This window comes from Gorilla gorilla, chromosome 4 (genome assembly GCF_029281585.2).
Source record: "Gorilla gorilla gorilla isolate KB3781 chromosome 4, NHGRI_mGorGor1-v2.1_pri, whole genome shotgun sequence".
In the NCBI taxonomy this organism is placed as follows: domain Eukaryota; kingdom Metazoa; phylum Chordata; class Mammalia; order Primates; family Hominidae; genus Gorilla; species Gorilla gorilla.
In genome coordinates, this window is record NC_073228.2 from 15,849,310 (window position 1) to 15,866,505 (window position 17,196).

A 17,196-nucleotide genomic window follows, 5' to 3' on the forward strand; every position below is an offset into this window, starting at 1 on the left:
AACCTCAGCTGACGCCGGGGCCCCAAGGCCGCTCTGCCTCCATTCCCGCCACACTCAGCTGTCCTCTCCGACACCCCCGGCCCCCTCCCTACTTCCCAGCTTTCCTTCCATAAGGCCGGTCCCTGTCCTGATGCCCCCTTCTCCCATCCTTCAAAATCCAGTCCATACGCCTGTGCCTCGGCCTCCTTGAAACGCCCCACAGCTGTGGCTGTTCCCCCAACCCAGGCCGCAGCCCTGTGCCTCTCCTGTGGCCTGGATGACCCAGGCCTGCAGCGCACCCCAAATTCCCAAATGTTTCCAACAGCACCATCTTCTTATTCGGGGTCTCCTCTCTCTTCCCGCTTCCTGCCTCGCTGACGCTGAGTTCGTGAACAAATGAACGAACCTGCCCGACCTGGGAAAGATCCCGCCTGGCGGGGGCCTGTGCGGGGCCCTTCCTGGGGACAGCGCCACCCGCCTCCGTCCCACTCCCCACCGCAGTCCGGCACGGAGAAAGCGCTGAGTCACGTTCCGGGCACGCGCCCCCAGGGGAGCCAGGCCTCAGGGACGCACCTGGACCCGTGGGGGCTCCTGGGCCTGCTGGGGGAACGCCTGGGCCCGCGATGGGGGGCGCCCGCACCCGCACCCGCACCCGCTGCCCAGCGCAGCCCCCGCAGCGTCCCCGGTTGCCTGGAGCCACGGGCCGGGCAGCAGCGGGTGCCAGAGGCTGACGCCACCGCGGCTTGCCAGCCGAACCCCCCTTCCGGACTGGTTCAGAGGAATGGGGGGTGGGGGGCACGAGACGCCCCCAGCAGGCTGCCCCGACCCCTGGTTTCCTGCCCAACCCCCAGGTCGGGTTCCCGGGACCCTCAGGATGCCCCCTCGTTGTTTGCCTCCCCTCCATCTCCACGTTCCCTCCCTCTTCAGCGCCCCCTCCGGCCCCCGTTCTGTCCCCACCCATGACCCTGGCCCCTGGGCCTCTCCCTTCCTCTGCACCCTGGACCTTCTCGGAGGTTCCAGCTGCCCGAGCGCGGTGGAGGCCAAGGGTGGTGTGGGGCGCCCCCTCGCGGCCCGGCCCGGGCTCGCCTCACCTCCCCGCCTGCTTAAGCCCTCCCGGAGCGCTCGGGGTTCAACCTCCGAGCACGGCGGGAGGAGGGCGCCCCCCTGCGGCGCAGCCACGTCCACGAAGCCCCTCCCGGGGTTCTAGAAAGCGGAGGCCTCCGGTAATAGGGGCTAAGGCTGGGCTAGGGGGACAGGGGACAGGCCCTCCCAGCTCCTCCCCTGTCGAGCCAGGAGGGGTGAGGGAGAGGGGGAGAATGTGTGTGTGTGTGTGTGTGTGTGTGTGTGTGTGTGTGTGTGTGTGTGTGGTGTGTGTGGTGTGTGTATGTGTGTGTGTGGCGCAGATAAGGGGCCATGGCCTAGGACAGCCAGGCAGTGAGTGGCAAGCGCCTGATGGGTTGCTTTTCCTTCATTTTACAAGCCAGGAAGTCTTCCTGCGGTGGGGTTTGCAGAACCAGCAGAATCCCTCCTGGGGCCACCATGTTCCCGGCACCGTTCTGAGCCTTTGTAATGCTAATCTCCTGTAGTGAGTGCCTGGGGAGGGTTGGGGGGCTGTAATATTGTTGTCCTTGCACAAGGAAAGACCAAGATGCAGAGAGATGTCTAAAAGGTGCCAGAAGGTGACTATCCAGCCCTGGTATCACTGCCTGGTGATTTTGTTTCTTTGATCTTCACGAATGGCCTCACTGGGTGAGTCCAGGGGCCAGGAGGTTCAAGATGCTGTCAATGACTCAGGACTGTTTGGGGGCAGATAAGAGGAGGTGAGGGGTTCCATGGGTTCTGGATAAATTGATCAGAACTCAGAACACATTTCTAAGCAGTGATCATTAGCTGCAGAAGCCGATTTTGTTCCTAACATACTCCAACTACAGCTGGAAAGGCCAGGGAAGAACTGGAGTGGGCACTGGCTAACATTTCTTGAGCACCTACTAGGTACCAGGTCACTTAATTTACCTCAAATCCAAGGGGCCTTTGTGGTGTGTTATTCAGAAGTCACAGGGCTAATTAGGGGCAGGGCTGGGATCAGACGGGCCTGTCTGGCCTCACACCTGGGTTCTTTTTCCTCCACTCTGCCATTCAGCTGTGATTTGGACAGAAATCAGCTGCCACGTGCAACATTCTCCCATGGGAACATGTGTCCGCAGTACCTATCTCAGAGCCCAAATCCTTCCTGCCCCACAGCCTTCTCCTGGGACCTGCCTTGGGTAAGCTGAGAAATTGGGATGGGAGGTGTGGGGGTGGGACAGGGTGTGCGGGTCTCTGGCCACAAGAGAAGCAGGAAGGGATAAGATTCCTCCCAATGTATCTCCTGGCCTGGGTGTTTCTGCTGCCCACAAGTATGTTGCTGTGATTCTCAGGTCAAAGAGGCTCTCAGTTGCCTCAAAAGCTGCACCCTCGGCTGGGCTTGGTGGCTCACGCTTGTAATTCTGGCGCTTTGGGAGGCCAAGGCAGGTAGATCACTTGAGGTCAGGAGTTCGAGACTAGCCTGACCAATATGGTGAAACCCTGTCTCCACTAAAAATACAAAAAAATTAGTCAGGCATGGTGGTGGGTGCCTGTAGTCCTAGCTTCTCGGAAGGCTGAGACAGGATAATTGCTTGAACCCAGCAGGCAGAGGTTGCAGTGAACCGAGATCGTGCCACTGCACTCCAGCCTGGGTGACATAGTGAGACTCTGTCTAAAAAAAAAAAAAAATGCTGCACCCCGACCTCCTTCACTTTGCCTTCCCTGGGACGTGTACGCCATCCCTTTGATCCTCCTTCCTCGCTCCTCCTCCTCCTCCTGGAGTTAGCCTTCATGCACTTGTTTATTTGCTCATCATAGATTTACTGGGTACCCTGAACACCCTCTGGGTCGGGCCAAGGCCAGGTGCTGGGGAGGCGCCCTTTAGAGGCCCAGCTGAGCCTTCTGGTCACGCATGGCGATTCCATCAGCCCTGGCCCGGCACCCCTCTTGTTTGTGTCACTCAGCTGTGAAGACCTGTTGCCCATGCTTGTCTTTGATCTCCCCCAGCGGGGCTTCTGCTGGCTTAGCCTTTCCTCCCTCCAGCTCTGCCTGTGAGGTCCAGTGATCCTTCCGGGCAGTGGATCCTGCTCTGTGGGCACCTCGCAGGCTCCGCAGGAAGCTTCCGGCTTCCAGCACCCCCTCACCTTGCTCACACTTTGCCTCTACCCCTCAAGCAGGCATGATTCCTCAGTGATGCCCCAGACTCTATAAGGACCTGAATTCAAACCAGTTTGCTTAGGGGACATTCAATTTGTAGCTGTGAAAATGAATTTAAAGTTCACCTAAAAAAAAAAGAACAAAAGTAGACTATCCAGGCCGGGTGCTGTGGCTCACGCCTGTAATCCCAGTACTTTGGGAGGCCGAGGCGGGCGGATCACGAGGTCAGGAGATCGAGACCATCCTGGCTAACACGGTGAAACCCCATCTTTACTAAAAATACAAAAAATTAGCTGGGCGTAGTGGCGGACACCTGTAGTCCCAGCTACTCGGGAGGCTGAGGCAGAAGAATGGCGTGAACCCGGGAGGCGGAGCTTGCAGTGAGCCGAGATCACGCCACTGCACTCCCTCCTGGGCGACAGAGCGAGATTCCGTCTCAAAAAAAAAAGTAGACTATCCAGGACTTTTTTTGGGAGGGGGGAGAATAAAAAACCATGAAAGATATCCCCCACCAAATATTAAATGAATAATTAAGTTAAAAAGCTTTTTTGCTTTAACTGGTTTGGTACTGTTGCTGAAATATGCAAAAGCAATTCAATGGAACAGAATACACCCAAGAAATAGATCCAGATATCTACATGGAAGAAACGGTATCCAGACTGCGAAAAAACTCAGATGGCTCAGTAATATAAACTCAAAAAAAAAAAAAAGTACGAGAAAAGAACACAGGTGTTTTATTTATCCCAAGCTAAGCTTTTTTTTTTTTTTTTTTCCTCAGACAGAGTCTCACTCTGTCTTCCCAGTTGGAGTGCAGTGGAATGATCTCGGTTCAAACGATTCTCCTGCCTCAGCTTCCTGAGTAGCTGGGATTACAGGCGTGCGGCACCACGCCCAGCTAATTTTTGTATTTTTAGTAGAGACGGGGTTTCACCATGTTGGCCAGGCTGGTCTCACACTCCTCACCTCAGGTGATCTGCCTACCTTGGTCTCTCAAAGTGCTGGGATTACAGGTATGAGCCACCGCGCCCTGCCTGGGATAAGCTTTTCTAAGCAAGACACAAAACCAAAAAGCTATAAAACAGAAAGTATGAATGGCCAGGCATGGTGGCTCACGCCTGTAATCCCAACACTTTGGGAGACCAAGGTGGGAAAATCACAAGGTCAAGAGATCAAGACCATCCTGGCAACGTGGTGAAACCCCGTCTCTACTAAAAATACAAAAACAAAAATTTTTACAAATTACAAAATTAAAAATACAAAAATTAGCTGGGCATGGTGGCGTGCACCTGTAGTCCCAGCTACTCAGGAGGCCGAGGCAGGAGAATCGCTTGAACCCAGGAGACAGAGGTTGCAGTGAGCTGAGATCGCACCACAGCACTCCAGCCTGGGCAACAGAGCGAGACTCCATCTCAAAAAAAAAGAAAAAAGAAAGAAAGTCTGATAAACATAAATCATAAATAAAATATGAACAAATGAAAGAATTAAAACTCCACTAGCACAAAATAGCAACAATAAATGAAATTAAACCGCATATTTTTATTTTTTTCAAGACAGGGCCTTGCTCTGTCACCCAGGCTGCAATGCAGTGGCACAATCAACGTTCACTGCATTCTCAACCTTTCAGGTTCAAGCAATTCTCCCGCCTTAGCTTCCCAAGTAGCTGGGACCCACCTAATTTTTGTATTTTTTGCAGAGACAGGTTTTGCCATGTTGCCCATGCTGGTCTCAAACTCCTAAACTCAGGCAATCCACCCGAAATGGCCTCCCAAAGTGCTGGGATTATAAGTGTGAGCCACCATGCCTGGCCCACATGATAATGAAAATGGGAAAAAATAAGAAAAAGATTTTCATATAAATGATTAAATAATATTCTTTAACGGCCAAAGAATTGGCTGGGTGCAGTGGCTAATGCCCGTAATCCTAACACTTTGGGAGGCCGAAGTGGGTGGATCACTTGGGGTCAGGATTTCGAAACCAACCTGGCCAACATGGTGAAACCCCATCTCTACTAAAATACAAAAAAAAAAAAAAAAAAAAATAGCCATTCGTGGTGGCAGGTGCCTGTAATCCCAGCTACTCAGGAGGCGGAGGCATGAGAATCGCTTAAACTCGGGAGGCAGAGGTTGCAGTAAGCCGAGATCACGCCACTGCACTCCAGCCTGGGCGACAGAGCGAGACTGCCTCAAGAAATAATAATAATAAAATAGGCCGGGCACGGTGGCTCACGCCTGTAATCCCAGCACTTTGGGAGGCAGAGATGGGCGGATCACCTGGGGTCAGGAGTTCAAGACCAGCCTGGCCAACATGGCAAAACCCCATCTCTACTAAAAGTACAAAAATTAGCCGGGGTGGTGGTGGGCACCTGTAATCCCAGCTACTCAGGAGGCTGAGGGAGGAGAAGCTTGAACGCAGGAGGTGGAGGTTGCAGCGAGCTGAGATCAGGCCACTGCACTCCAGCCTGGGCGACAAGAGCACGACTCCATCTCAAATAATAATAATAATAATAAAATTTAAAAATAGGAGGCCAGGCATGGTGGCTCACGCATGTAATCCCGCACTTTGGGAGGCCAAGGCGGGCGGATCATGAGGTCAGGAGATCGAGACCATCCTGGCTAACACGGTGAAACCCCATCTCTACTAAAAAATAGAAAAAATTAGCTAGGTGTGGTGGCAGGCACCTGTAGTCCCAACTAGTTGGAGGCTGAGGCAGGAGAATGGCGTGAACCTGGGAGGTGGAGCTTGCAGTGAGCCAAGATCGCACCACTGCACTCCAGCCTGGGCGACAGAGCGAGACTCTGTCTCAAAAAAAAAAAAAAAAAAAAAAAGAAAAAATAGTATACAAAGAATTCTGAAAATTTAGTAAGAAAATATGAACATCATTATATAAAATGGACAAAGGGCTGGGCATGGTGGCTCACGCCTATAATCCCAGCAATTTGGGAGGCTGAGGTGAAAGGATCTTTTGAGCCCAGGAGTTCTATACCAGCCTGGGCAACATGGTGAAACCCTGTCTCTATAAAAAAATACAAAAATTAGCCGGGCATGGTGGCACATGCCTGTAGTCCCAGATACTTGGGAGGGTGAGGTGGGAGGATGGCTTAAGCCTGGGAGGCAGAGGTTGCAGTGAGCCAAGATCCCACCACTGCACTCCTGCCTGGGCAACAGAGCTAGACCCTATCTCAAAAACAAGCAAACGAAAAAGGACAAAGTGCATTAAACAGGCAGTTTTAACCTGAGATGTCATTTAAAAAAAAAATTTTTTTTTTTTTGAGACAGAGTCTCACTCTGTCGCCCAGGCTGGAGTGCAGTGGCATGATTTTAGCTCACTGCAACCTCCTACCTCCCGGGTTCAAGCGATTCTCCACCTCAGCCTCCTGAGTAGCTGGGACTACAGGTGCAGGCCACCATGCCCAGCTAATGTTTGTATTTTTAGTAGAGACGGGGTTTCACCATGCTGGCTAGGCTGGTCTCGAACTCCTGACCTCGTGATCCACTTGCCTCAGCTTCCCAAAGTGCTTGGATTACAGGTGTGAGCCACCCCACCTGGCCTAAAAATTTTTTTCATAGACTTTTTAAAATTTTTTTGAGATAGGGCTTCGCTCTGTCACCCAAGCTGGAGTGCAGTGGCACAGTCATAGCTCACTGCCGCCTCCAACTCCTGGGCTCAAGCCATCCTCCTGCCTCATTCTCCTGAGTAGCTGGGACTACAGGCACATGCTACCATGCCTGGCTAATTTTTTATTTTTTATAGAGATGGGGTCTCGCTATGTTGCCCAGGCTGGTCTCAAACTCCTGGCCTCAAATGATCCTCCCACCTCGGCCTCCCAAAACTCTGAGATTACGGGTGTGAGTTATTGTGCCCAACAGACATTTTTTAGAGCAGCTTCAGGTTTACAGAAAAAAAAATCATGCAGAAAGGATAGAGTTGTCATATATCTCCTCCCGCTCCCTGTCCCTCAGTTTCCACTATTATTAAGAACTAGCAAGGCCGGAAGTGGTGGCTTATGCCTGTAATCCCAGAGCTTTAGGAGGCTGAGGCGAGATGATTAATTGAGCCCAGGAGTTTGTGACCAGCCTGAACAATATAGCAAGACCCCATCTCTATAAAACAATTAAATAATTAGCTGAGTGTGATGGCACACACTCGAGGTTGCAGTGAGCTATGATTGGGCCACTGAACTCCAGCCTGGGTGACAGAGCTGGACCCTGTCTCTAAATAAATAAATAACTTGAATGAGTGTGGTACATTTACTACAACTGATGGACAAATTGATTGATACATTATTATTAACTAAAGCCCATAGTTCACTTTTTATTTCTAAAAATCTTTTTTTAATTTTTGTGGGTACGTAGTAGGTATATATATTTATGGGTTACATGAGATATCTTGATACAGGCATAATCACATCAGGGTAAATGGAGTGTCCATCACCTCAAGCACTTATCCTTTCTTTGTGTTACAAACGATCCAATTATACTCTTTTTTTCTTTTCTTTTTCTTTTTTTTTTTTTTGAGACAGCATCTCTCTCTGTTGCCCAGGCTGGAGTGCAGTTGTGCCATCTCAGATGCTCACTGCGACCTCTGCCTCCCAGGTTCAAGCGATTCTCCTGCCTCAGCCTCCCGAGTAGCTGGGACTACAGGCGCCTGCCACCATGCCTGGCTAATTTTTGTATTTTTTAGTAGAGACATGGTTTTGCCATGTTGGCCAGGCTGGTCTCGAACTCCTAGCCTCAAGTCATCCGCCTGCCTCAGCCTTTCAAAGTGCTGGGATTACAGGCGTGAGCCACTGCACCCGGCTCAATTATACTCTTTCAGTTATTTTTATTTATTTTATTTTTTGATATGGAGTCTCGCTGTGTCACCCATGCTGGAGTGCAGTGGAATGATCTCGGCTCACTGAAACCTCCGCCTCCTGGGTTCAAGCAATTCTCCTGCCTCAGCCTCCCGAGTAGCTGGGATTACAGGTGCCCGCCACCATGCCTGGCTAATTTTTGTATTTTTGGTAGAGACAGGGTTTCACCATGTTGGCCACGCTGGTCTCGAACTCCTGACTTCAGGTGATCTACCCGCCTCAGCCTCCCAAAGTGTTGGGATTACAGGTGTGAGCCACCATGCCCAGCCCATAGTTTTTTGTTTTTTTTTTTTGAGACGGAGTCTCACTCTTCGCCCAGGCTGGAGTGCAGTGGCGCGATCTCGGCTCACTGCAAGCTCCACCTTCCGGGTTCATGCCATTCTCCTGCCTCAGCCTCCCGAGTAGCTGGGACTACAGGCACCCCGGCACCATGCCTGGCTAATTTTTTGTATTGTTAGTGGAGTTGGGGTTTCACCGTGTTAGCCAGGCTGGTCTCGATCTCCTGACCTCATGATCCGCCCGCCTCAGCCTCTCAAAGTGCTGGGATTATAGGCGTGAGCCACTGCGCCCAGCCGCCCATAGTTATTTTTAATGTACAATAAATTATTATTGACTGTAATCACCCTGTTGTGCTATCAAATACTAGGTCTTATTCATTCTAGCTAACTATATTTTTGTACACATTAACCAGCCCCCCTTCTCCCTCTTTCCCCACCATTACTTTTCCCAGCCTCTGCTATCTCCATGAGTTCCATTCTTTTAAGTTTCAGCTCCCACAAATAAGTGAGAACACATGAAGTTTTTCTTTCTGTGCCTGGCTTATTTCACGTAACACAATGACCTCCTGCTCCATCCAAGTTATTGCAAATGACAGGGTCTCATTCTTTTTTATGGGTGACTAGTACTCCCAGGTGTATATGAACCACATTTTCTTTATCCATTTGTTTGTTGATGGACACTTAGTGTATTAGTCCATTTCATACCACTGTGAAGAAATACCCAAGACTGGGTAATTTATAAAGAAAAAGAGGTTTAATGGACTCAGTTTCACGTGGCTGGGGAGGCCTCACAATCATGGAAGAAGGTGAAGGAGGAGAAAAGGCACATATTACATGGTGGCAGGCAAGGAAAGTGTGTACAGGGGAACTGCCCTTTATGAAACCATCAGATCTCATGAGACTTACTCACTATCATGAGAAGAGCACAGGAAAAACCTACCCCTAAAATAATTAGCCAGGCATGGAGGTGGGCACCTGCAATCCCAGCTATTCAGGAGGCTGAGGCAGAGAATTACATGAACCCAAGAGGCAGAGGTTGCAGTGAGCCAAGATCACGCCACTGCACTCCGGCCTGGGTGACAGAGTGAGATTCCGTCTCAAAAAAAACAAAACAAAACAAAAACAGAAAAATCCGCCCCTGTCATTCAATTACCTCCCACTGGGTCCCTCCCATGACATATGGGGATTATGGGAACTATAATTCAAGATGAGATTTGAGTGGGGACACAGGTTGCTTCCAATTCTTAGCTGTTGTGAATAGTGCTGCAATAAACACGGGAGTATAGATATCTTTTCAATATATTGATTTCCTTTCTTTTGGGTATATACCTACCAGTGGGATTGCTGGATCACCTGGTGGCTCTATTTTTAGTTTTTTGAGGAACCTCCATACTGTTCCATAGGAGTTATACTAATTCACATTGCCACCAACAGTGTACGAGGGTACCCTTTTCTCCACGTCCTCACCAGCATTTGTTATGGCCTGTCTTTTGGATAAAAGCCATTTTAACTGGGGTGAGAAAATACCTCATTATAATTTTGATTTGCATCTCTGATGATCAATGATGTTGAGCACCTTTTCATATATCTGTTTGCCATTTGTATGTCTCCTTTTAAGAAATGTCTATTCAGATCTTTTGCCCATTTTTGATTGGATTGTTAGATTTTTTCCCCATAGAATTGTTTGAGCTCCTTATATATTCCCATTACTAAATCCCCTGTCAGATAGCTAGTTGGCAAATATTTCTCCCATTCTGTGAGTTGTCTCTTCACTTTGTTAATTTTTTCCTTAAAGTCCATAGTTTAAAATGGGGTTCATGCTTTGTGTTATATAGTTCTGTGTGTTTTGCCAATTGCATAATGTCAATATCCACAATTACAGTATCATACAGCGTGGTCCATCACCCTAAAAATCATCTGTGCTCCACCAACTCATCCCTCCCTTCCTCCCTCTGTCTCCCTCCCCCAACCCCGCAAACCCTTGGCAATCATTGATCACTTCAATGTCTCCATAGTTTTGCCTTTTCCAGAATGTCACATGGTTGAAATCATACAGTATGTTGCCTTTTCGGATTGGCTTCTTCACTGATTAATATTCATTTGAGGTTCCTTTATGGCTTTTTGTGGCTTGCTAGCTCATTTCCTATCTCTGAATAATATGTCTTTTTTTTTCTTTTTTTTGAGATGGAGTCTTGTTCTGTTACTCAGGCTGGAGTGCAGTGGTGCAACCTCTACTCACTGCAACCTCTGTCTCCCAGGTTCAAGTGATTCTCCTGCCTCAGCCTCCCCAGTAGCTGGGATTACAGGCACGCACCACCACACCCAGATAATATTTGCATTTTTAGTAGAGATGGAGTTTCACCATGTTGGCCAGGCTGGTCTCAAACTCCTGACCTCAGGTGATCAACCCACCTCAGCCTCCCAAACTGCTGGGATTACAGGCATGAGCCACCACCATACCTGGCTGCTTAATAGTATATCTTTTTTTTTTTTTTTTTTGAGCTGGAGTCTTGCTTGTCACCTAGGCTGGAGTGCAGTGGCGCAGTCTTGGCTCACTGCATCCTCTGCCTCCCAGGTTCAAGCAATTCTCCTGCCTCAGCCTTCCGAGTAGCTGGGATTACAGGCGCCCACCACCATACCCAGCTAATTTTTGTGTTTTTAGTACAGACAGGGTTTCACCATGTCGGCCAGGCTGGTCTTGGACTCCTGACCTTGTGATCTGCCCGCCTTGGCCTCCCAAAGTGCTGGGATTACAGGTGTGAGCCACCACGCCTGGCCTAATAGTATATCTTATATGAATGTACCTTAGTTTGCTTATCTATTCACCTAGTAAAGGATGTCAATTGCTTCCAATTTTTGGCAGTGATGAATAAGGCTGCTATAAACATTCTTGTGTAGGTTTTTGTGTGGATGTAAATTTTCAACTCATTTGGATAAATAGCAAGCAACACGATTCCCAGATCATATGGTAAGAGTACGTTTAGCTTTCTAAAAACTGCCACACTGTCTTCCAAAGTGGCTATAGCATTTTGCATTCCTACCAGTAATGAGTGAGAACTCCTGTTGCTCCACACTCGCCAGCATTTGGTGTTCTCAGTGTTTTGGATTTTAGCCATTGTGATAGCCGTGTAGTGGCATCTCATTGTTGTTTAAATTTGCAGGTCCCAGCTGGGCATGGTGGCTCATTTTTGTAATCCCAGCATAATCCCGAGGCCAAGGTGGACTTGAGACCAGGAGTTTGTGATCAGTGTAGGCAACAAAGCAAGATCCCGTCTCCATAAAAAAATTTTAAATTACCGGGGGCGGTGGTGAGTTCCTGTAGCCTCAGCTACTTGGGAGGCTGGGGCACCCATAATCATGCAACTGCACTTCAGCCTGAGCCACAGAGCAAGATCTTGAATTTAAAAAAAAAAAAAAAAAAAAAAAAGGCCGGGCTCAGTGGCTCACACCTGTAATCCCAGCACTTTGGGAGGCTGAGGCGGGTGGATCACCTGAGGTCAGGAGTTCGAGACCAGCCTGACCAATGTGGTAAAACCCCATCTCTACTAAAAAAAAACACAAAAATTAGCCAGGCATGGTGGAGGGCGCCTGTAATCCCAATTACTTGGGAGGCTGAGGTGGGAGGTCAAGGCTGCAGTGAGCCATGATTGTACCACTGCACTCCAGCCTGGGTGACAGAGTGAGACCCTGTCTCAAAAAAAAAAAAAACACAAAAAAACCTGCAATTCCCTACTGACATCTGATGCTGAGCATCTTTTCATATGTTTGTTTGTCATCTGCATATCTTCTCTGGTGAGGTGTCTGTTCAGATCTTTTGTCTCTGTTTTAATCAGGTGTTTATTTTCCTATCATTGAATTTTTTCTCTTTTTAAAAAATTTTTTGTAGAGGCCGGACGCGGTGGCTCACGCCTGTAATCCCAGCACTTTGGGAGGCCGAGGCGGGCAGATCACGAGGTCAGGAGATCGAGACCATCCTGACTAACACGGTGAAACCCCATCTCTACTAAAAATACAAAAAAAATAGCTGGGTGTGGTAGCGGGCAACTGTCATCCCAGCTACTCAGGAGGCTGAGGCAGGAGAATGGCGTGAACCCAGGAGGTGGAGCTTGCAGTGAGCCGAGATCGCACCACTGCACTCCAGCCTGGGCAACAGAGCAAGACTCTGTCTCAAAAAAAAAAAAAAAAAAATTTGTAGAGATGAGGGTCTCACTTTGTTGCCCAGGCTGGTCTCAAACTCTTGAGCTTAAGCAGTACTCCTACCTCAGCCTCATAAAGTGCTGGGATTACAGGTGTGAATCACCTCGCTGGGCTAATTTTTGTATTTTTTTGTAGAGACAGGATCTCACTTTGTTGCCCAGGCTGGTCTCGAACTCCTGAGCTCAAGCGATCTGCCTGCCTTGGCCTTCCAAAGTGCTGGGATTATAGGCATGAGCCACCATGCCCGGCTTATAGTAACTCTTAAAGTCGAGTATTGTCCGTCCATCCTTCAGCTTTGTTCTTCTTGTTTAATTTTGTGTTGCAGCATCCTACAGATTTCTTTCTCCTTTTTTCTTTTCTTTTCCTTTTTTTTTTTTTTTGAGACGGAGTCTCACCCTTGTTGCTCAGGCTGGAGTGCAATGGCACAATCTCGGCTCACCACAACCTCCGCCTCCTGGGTTCAAGCAATTCTCCTGCCTCAGCCTCCCGAGTAGCTGGGATTACAGGCATGTGCCACCATGCCCGGCTAATTTTTGTATTTTTAGTACAGACGGGGTTTTAGTACAGACGGGGTTTCTCCATGTTGGTCAGGCTGGTCTGGAACTCAGGTGATCCCCCCACCTCAGATTCCCAAAGTGCTGGGATTGCAGGTGTGAGCCACTGTGCCCGGCCCTCTCCTCTTTTTTTTTTTTTTTTCTTCAATTGAGACAGAGTCTCACTCCGTCACCCAGGCTGGAGTGTAGTGATGCAATCTCGGTTCACTGTTGCCTTCGCCTTCCAGGTTCAAACGATTCTCCCACCTCAGCCTCCCGAGTAGCTGGGATTACAGGTGTGTGCCACCACGCTCGACTAATTTTGTATTTTTAGTAGAGACAGGGTTTCACCATGTTGGCCAGGCTGGTCTGGAACTCCTGGCCTCAAGTGATCCGCCCACCTCAGCCTCCCAAAGTGCTGGGATTATAGGTGTGAGCCACCGCGCCCAGCCTTATTTTATTTTTTTAGACAAGGTCTTGCTCTGTTGCCCAGGCTGCAGTGCAATGGCCCAATCACAGCACACTGCAGCCTCAACCTTCCAAGCTCAGGCAATCCTCCTGTCTCAGCCTCCTGAGTAGCTGGGACCACAGGCGTGTGCTACCATGCTGGGCTATTTTTTTTCATTATTTGTAGAGACGACGTCTCCTAGTGTTGCTCAGGCTGTATCCCACAAATTTTGATAAGCTATATTTTCATTTTCTTTTAGTCCAAAATTAAACATGAGATGTAATTTTTCACCTATCGGATTGGCAAAAATGTCAGTTCGATAATACTGTGGGTTAAGGTATAGGGAAATAGGGCATATGTACATTGGTATTGGAAATATAGGCTAGTTCAACCATTTTGGAGGGCAATTTGTATATATCTATAAAAATTATCGGCCGAGTGCAGTGGCTCATGCCTGTAATCCCAACACTTTGGGAGGCCGAGGCAGGCGGATCACCTGAGGTCGGGAGTTCGAGACCAGCCTGATCAACATGGAAAAACCCCATCTCTACTAAAAATACAAAATTAGCCGGGCGTGGTGGCTCACGCCTGTAATCCCAGCTACTCAGTAGGCGGAGGCAGGAGAATCGCTTGAACCCGGGAGGCAGAGGTTGTGATGAGCCAAGATCTCGCCATTGCACTCCAGCCTGGGCAACAACAGTGAAACTCCATCTAAAAAAAAAAAAAATTATCTAGCCAGGCATGGAGGTGAGCACCTGTAATCCCAGCTACAGGAGGCTGAGGTGGGAAGATCACTTGAGCCCAGGAGATGAGACCAGCCTGGGCAGCATAGAGAGATTTTATCCTTAAGAGACTAATAATAATTAATTAAAAATAAATTTTAAGGCCAGGCACAGTGGCTCACACCTGTAATCCCAGCACTTTGGGAGGCCGAGGCGGGTGGATCACCTGAGGTCAGGAGTTTGTGACCAGCCTAGCCAACCTGGTGAAGCCCCATCTCCTCTACTAAAAATACAAAAAGTTAGCTGGGCGTGGTGATGGGTGCCTGTAATCCCAGCTACTCGGGAGGCTGAGGCAGGAGAATCACTTGAACCCGGGAGGCAGAGGTTGCAGTAAGCCGAGATCGTGCCATTGTACTCCAGCCTGGGTGACAAAGTGAGACTCCGTCTCAAAAAGAAAAAAATTTTAAATAAATAAAATAAAATAATAAATTATAAAGATATATACATTTTGATTTAGCAATTCAACTCTTGGAATGTGTCCGGCATATAGATGTCTATACAAAGGTGGTCATATACAGGACACGTATATATATATATTTTCTACCCCAAGGGGGCAGAATTTGCAATAGCAAGAAACCTGGAAACAACTTAAGTGTCCATTAATAGATAACTGGTCCAATCTACTATATCCATTCAGTGAAATACTATACAAAGAATGGAGCCGCCCGCCTTGGCCTCCCAAAGTGCTGGGATTACAAGTGTGAGCCACCATGCCTGGACAGCATTTTATTTTATTATTAATTTTTTTTAGATGGAGTCTCGCCCTGTCACCCAGGCTGGAGTGCAGCGGCGCAATCTCGGCTCACTGCAACCTCCACCTCCCGGGTTCAAGCGATTCTCCTGTCCCGGCTTCTCAAAGTGCTGGGATTACAAACATGAGCCACTGTGCCCGGCCAGAAGCAGATTTTTTTTTTTTTTTTTTTTTTTTTTGAGACAGAGTCTTGCTCTGTCACCTAGGCTGGAGTACAGTGGCATAATCTCGGCTCACTGCAACCTCCGCCTTCCTCGTTCAAGCAATTCTCTGCCTCAGCCTCCCAAGTAGCTGGGATTACAGGTACCCACCACCATGCCTGGCTAATTTTTGTATTTTCAGTAGAGACAGGGTTTCACCGTATTGGCCAGGCTGGTCTTGAACTTCTGACCTCGTGATCCACCCGCCTTGGCCTCCCAAAGAGTTGGGATTACAGGCGTGAGCCACCACGCCTGACTCAGAAGCATTTTAATAGAAAGGTAATTTAAACTATTTTTAGAAACTAGAAAAAAAGAATCCTCCATCTGTTCTACTTACCCTTTAGTATTTTGTGGTGTTTTCCTGAAGTCATTTTTTGCAATGCATCTGTTATATGTTAAATGGTTGTAATCTCGATATATACTATTATGACCTGCTTTTCTGGTTATGTCATAGCATATACATTTGCAATATGGTTACAGGGCCAGGAAACATTAATTTGGAGGAATTATATACATCTGATTCCTCAGACAGAGCATGAAGTCTAAAATTAGGAAGTTATGAAACTGAAGAACACATTTGTGGGGTGGGGAGGCCCTTCCTTCCTTCTGTCCTTTCCTACCTTCCTTCCTTCTTACCTCCTTTCCTCCCTCTGGAAAGATCATCTCTGCAAGTGGGAAGTGGGGGCCACGACTATGGCTGGCACCTTGGTGTTCTGCACAAGTTTGTGGATGTGAGACCTAAGATTTCTGAGACTGCAGCTAAAGCACCACTTGTTCCTTTTGCTAAAGTAGCTCGTGTTGAGTATAGTTAGGAAATTATAGTTTTAGCTGAATCAATACCTATTTGTTGTCAACCCAAGGTTGATAATAGGTTGAGAATAATTTAAATTCATTTTTTCATTCTGTCTACTCTTAGTAAATATAGTTGTCTTGAATACAACATGCTTTTCACAATGAATTTTTTTGAAAATCAGATTGGCAGCTTTGCATAACAAACACCACTCCTGAGCTGCCCAGCATGGGGAGAAAGAAGAGACCGCCTGAGCCTCACCCTTTGCTGGCCAGCTGTGTTGACTTACTACAGCTGACTTCTCTGAGCCGGAGCTTCCTCATCTGCACAAGGGAGACGACAGCTGGGCCTGACTCCCAGGTTTATGATGGGGATTAGAGGAGCATTAGCAAGGGCAATGTTTGTAGTAGAGACAGGCAAACAGAAGACTCTCAGTACATGGTATTGTACGAATGGTATCTAACCCCATTAGACTCAGACACTGAAGGAAATGCAGTAAAGCACACACAGCTGATTGACAAAAATGCAATGACATTGTACAGATTTGAAAATACTAGCTTCCTCGCGCACATAAAGGAGTCCCAAGACCTATGGAGCAAAAAAAAAAAACCAATTTTTTTTTTTTTGCTTGAGATGGAGTCTTGCTCTGTTGCCCAGGCTGGAGTGCAATGGCACCATCTCGGCTCACCGCAACCTTTGCCTCCTGGGTTCAAGCAATTCTGCCTCAGCCTCCCGAGTAGCTGGGACTACAGGTGCACACCACCACACCCAGCTAATTTTTGTATTTTTAGTAGAGATGGGGTTTCACTATGTTGGCCAGGCTGGTCTCGAACTCCTGACCTCGTGATCCACCCACCTCGGCCTCCCAAAGTGCTGGGATTACAGGCATGAGCCACCACACCTGGCCGGAGCAAAATATTTATTATCAGTATTTTTATTAAGCATCTACTATGGGCCAGAAACTGTTTAGAGACTCAGGCCAAGCGCGGTGGCTCACGCCTGTAATCCCAGCACTTTGGGAGGCCGAGGCGGGCGGATCAACTGAGGTTGGGAGTTCAAGACTAGCCTGACCAACATGGAGAAACCCCATCTCTACTAAAAATACAAAATTAGCCAGGGTGGTGGCCCATGCCTGTAATCCCAGCTACTTGAGAGGCTGAGGC

The 17,196-nt window shown here is 48.4% G+C and overlaps 1 long non-coding RNA gene across 1 annotated transcript; it reads left to right on the forward strand.

The window, feature by feature from the left end:
- Positions 1–1,316: 1,316 nt before the first annotated feature.
- LOC129533876 (uncharacterized) lies at positions 1,317–16,576 on the forward strand. Its single transcript, XR_008680272.2, has 3 exons — positions 1,317–1,728; positions 2,120–2,243; positions 16,218–16,576. It is a non-coding gene; the product is annotated as an uncharacterized lncRNA (long non-coding RNA).
- The last annotated feature ends 620 nt before the right edge of the window (positions 16,577–17,196 follow it).